We start from the raw sequence: 4,945 nt of genomic DNA on the forward strand, positions 1-4,945 counted from the left end.
AGCTCTGGGCTGGAAATGACAAATTTGTCAGCAGCACCTGCCCACACCAATCTCTATATGAGGATAGGTAATAAACCATCACATCAGGGTTAAACATGACAGTATAAAGAAAAAAATGTATTTTCAGGTAAGCATTTCTCAGCTATTTCAGGTCCTTAAAGAGCCTGCATTGTTGCTTTGAGACTCATAATCAGAGGCTCAATTCCACCTCAGAGGAAGGTGCCATTCACTACAGAAATATCTGCAGAAGAGACAACTAAGCAAAATATTTAGAGAATCTTCTGGAAAAAAAGGATATGCTTCTGGAAACTCTGTTTTCTCGTTTTCTAATTGTGCCTTTTAAGTAAAAGCTAAGATGTGCAGTAATTCCCAGCTTGGTCCCCAGAGAATTCTCATTTAAACACTGGATATAAACAAGTGAAATTGAGATTCAAACTGAGCAAATGTTCAGTTTAGTAAGACAAGTGCATGTTATAGCCGGAGATTTGGAAAGAACCATGTGGATCTGAAGTGAAATGCCTCTATCATTATGTGAAGAAGCAAGAACAAATGCAGATCTTTTTTGTTACATGACTGATGTGTATAGCTGGCTGCAGAATAATGCTACTGATAACTAAGGAGCTACACAAATACATGAAGGAATCTTTGATAGGGATGAAGTAAAAAGAGGGAAATAAATTAAATACTAGTTCTATTTATTTTCTCAACTATGTGTTTTCAGTAGAAGTCACCATGTAAATGTATTTCTAAGTCATTAATCAGTGTTAGACATTGTCTCACCAAATTAAAAATGCCCAAGTTCTGGTATTTAACTGGACCACCAGCTTGCTATTTACATTTAGGCAAGTTTCCTTGCAAGACACCATTTTTATCAATAAAAATTGAACTAATAATATATTTCCTCCTTTTCTCACAAGATCACTGTAAGGGGAAAAAATGAGGTAGTAAATAAATGTAAAGTTCTATTTTAAGTTCAAAATGTTACTGTCCAAATAAATGATTGGAAAAAATATGCTTAAAACTATACTGAGCCCAGCCAGTGCTGCTCAGTGGTTGAGCTTCAACCTATGAACCAGGAGGTCAAAGTTTGATTTCTGGTCAGGCATATACCCAGTTTGTGGGCTCGATCCCTAGTGTGGGACATGCAAGAGGCAGCCAATCGATGATTCTCTCTCATCATTGATGTTTCTCTCTCTCCCTCTGCCTTCCTCTATGAAATCAATAAAATTATATTTTAAAAACAAACAAAAAAACCTTTCCACACTTTAGTGAAAAAACCTTATAACCATATTCAACAGATATCCCTCTAAGTTTTCGGTGGGAAAGTTACACTAGTTTGTAAGTTACAAAACACCAAATTTTTTTATTTTGAGAGCCAAACTTACCCAATAATGAAAACTGAGCCTACCATATCCTTTATCCATATCTAGTTCTTTTATATTTGCATAGATATTTCCTTGAGGAGAACATAAACCATCTTATAATCCCCTGTGTAGTTCCTGCCATGGATCTTCACAGTCAGTTATTAATAAAAGAAACTTTGTTAGGACAAACCAAAGAATTAATAAATGTTTGCCTAATAGCAAATAATTTGCAGATAGACTATCATAACACTTTTTGTTTGTTATTTGTTTTCTTTTTGCACAACCTAAACATGTGTCATTGCATCTTGGGAAAGATTTATTTTTCAAGATTAGATGAGAGATGGCAAGCAACTGGAGCCTTCATCTGGTGATTTGCAAGAATGACATCATACCAGGTTTATGTTGGTTATGTCTACCAGGACATTAAGCAATTGTTGCTCCTCAATAGGCTGAGGAACAAAGACAAGAATATATAATGAGTATCATTATTGAAGTGGCTTCAATCTCTGGGTCCAAATTATAATTATTGTGTGTCTCTAAGGCTTATGATTCTGTAGAAATTCTTCAATAAAAATTTATCTCTTCTGAAAATTTTTTCTTGATTCTTAAAATAGAAGCACAGCTCTACCTTCAACACAATGATGAAAGATGAGAGCATACAGCCCAATCTATTTGTATGAGTGAGTCGGCTTAATTTCCTTTTTGGCAACTGTAAACTCAAAGCATTAGGAATAAATGTGTTCCTTCAACAAAAATATGCTTTGTTTGATTGAATAATGCCCTGATATAAGCAAAAGAGTCTTTGAAAAATGGAAAATATTTGTGAAGAACTGAATGAGATATTCTATCATAATGGACGTAAAACTATTCACTTAAAATTTTTAAAGACATACTTAGGTTTTCTCATCTAGAATATAACAATGGCATAGTTTTTTTCCACTGACCCTTAGCCAAAACCAACTGTTTAGCCTCCAGTATTAGTTAGAATTTTATTTGTTATAATAAACAGAAATCAACATTAAACAACCACAGAAGACAAGAAATGTACCAAAAGGTTGTCATGTAGTACACAAATTCAAAGATAATACTAGTGAGCCAGATTCAGAAAAGAACAAGAATCAGAGAAACTAAATATGCACTCAAATTCCAATGAAATGTATCTGATTGGCCTAATTTGGGACACTGTGGTAAGAGAAGTCACAAGGCATTGATCAGCAATCCCAACAAAACTGCATAGAGGAAAGGTGATGCCTGAAAAGGAAAAGGGGGTGCTGCTATAAAATGGGAAGAGGGGGAATAAATATACACTGCACTGCCCTTCATATTTTGGCTATGATCAGTACAAGATTTAAAAGGCAGATTGCAACATAGGACCAGTTTCAATCAGGTTGTTTGCTGTTGTTGTTATTACTTTATATTAAGTTGCATAAGTTGTTTTATATTGTTATATATTTTGTATATCAAACTCTTATCAAATGTATGATTTGAAAATATCTTCTCCCATTCATAAGATTGCTTTTGTTATTTTGATGATGGCTTCCTTTGCTGTGAAAAAGCTTTTCAGTTTGATGTAATCTCATTTTTTTTTTGTTTGTTTGTTTTTTGTAGCCCTTGCCTGAGAAGACTGGTTCAAAAATATTTTTAAGACTGATGTCAAAGAGCTTACTGCCTCACTTTTCTTCTAGCAGTTTTATGGTAACAGGTCTTACATTCAATCCTTTAATATACTTCAAATTTATTAAAAAATAATAAATTTGAAGTATATTATAGCATAGACCTATGAACCAGGAGGTCACAGTTCATTTCCCCTTGAGGGCACATGCCTGGATTGTGGGTTCAGTCCCAGGGCATGCAGAAGGTAGCCAACTAATGATTCTCATCATTGATGTTTCTATCTCTCTCCCCCTTAACTCTTCTCTGAAATCAATAAAAATATATTTAAAAAATAAAAATAATTTTAAAAAATAAAAACCAGCCCTAACCGGCTTGGCTCAGCAGATAGAGTGTCGGCCTATGGAGTGAAGGGTCCCAGGTTTGATTCTGGTCAAGGGCATGTACCTTGGTTGCGGGCACATCCCCAGTAGAGGGTGTGCAAGAGGCAGCTGATCGATGTTTCTCTCTCATTGCTGTTTCTAACTCTCTATCCCTCTTCCTTCTTCTCTGTAAAAAATCAATAAAATATATTTTTTAAAAATAATAATAAAAATAAAAACCACAGAGCTAGAGAAACTCAGGGCTGGAATTTTAACCCAACTCAGTAATCATCAAAATAAAAATAAAATAAAAATCTACCTCTTTCAGAAAAAAATAAAATTAACTAATAAAGCATCCAGATGCAAATATAGATTGGACCTTTCTAGGTCTTGGTCTGATAGTGAGATTGTCTTGCCAAAATATGACAGAAATATATGAGAAAACCTTCAGAGGCTCAAGAAAGGGGGTGTGGGTTTACTTATACAACTGCCTAATTGGCCTCTCTACTTTTTACTTCTCTTCTGCTCTGAGGATTTGGTAATTGGTATTTAAAGTAAGAAGCTGTTCTCTAGCAAAAGGCTTTTGGTCCAGTCTTTAGGTAGATTAATTTTTCAAGCCTTCACAGCTTGTTTTGCAAATACTATCCTCCCGCACTACCTAAAAAAAGGCAATAACTAAAGACTTTAGACAGACAGCAACCAAAAGGTATAAATGATTAAATGTTAAGAAAGGTAAATGGAAAGTTGCCCTTTATCTTTCCTGACCTCTGGAGAACTTGTCTGACAATAGCTTCTTTTGGCATGTATCCACAATGCCTGAATCAGAGACCACCCTTCTGATGTACACAACGTAGAAAACATTAAATATTGTTGAAAGACCACTTTGAGTGACAGTGCTCCTAACAGAAGCCTTGATGTAGAATTCCTCTCAGGATTTGCCATAAGCCTCTCCCTCAGAGACATCTGCAGTGGTAAGATAACTTATATACATATGAAAAATTAAACTTCCAGAGACTAATAGCAATTGAGAAAGAACAAAATTATCTGGTTGTGAAAAAAATTTATGTTGCATAATATCAGGGAACATTTGTTAAAAAAAAAAAGAAGTGTTTTTTTCCTTCAGATGGATTCACTACAGAGCGTATCTCAAACTCCATGATTAGGCACATGCCAAGACTTCAGTAAACATGCATTCATTACACCACAGAGCATAACATGATAAATAAGGGCTTCATCAAAATTTCTTTGTAACAGAAAGAAGTCTGACTTAAGTATGCAAGCCACAGTTCACACCTAATTCTAAATCCATGCCATAGAAGAACTGAAGATAGTTTCTAAGTTGCTTGCAAGAGCCTATAAGTGTCTGAACATGTTCTACAGAAAATAATATAAAAGTATGTTCCACTATCCTATCTATTAAAAGAGTAATATGCAAATTGACCATACCTCCACTACACCCACAAGTCATGCCCACCAGCCAATCAGGAGTGAGTATTCAAATTAACCCAACCAAGATGGCTGTGGCCATGGAGAGAGCAGGAGGCTTGGGTTTCCCAGGCAATGGAGGAAGCCAAGTTTCCACAGCCCTGGCCTGCCTTGGCCTCCACT

The sequence above is a fragment of the Eptesicus fuscus genome, chromosome 6, assembly GCF_027574615.1.
Source record: "Eptesicus fuscus isolate TK198812 chromosome 6, DD_ASM_mEF_20220401, whole genome shotgun sequence".
In the NCBI taxonomy this organism is placed as follows: Eukaryota; Metazoa; Chordata; class Mammalia; order Chiroptera; family Vespertilionidae; genus Eptesicus; species Eptesicus fuscus.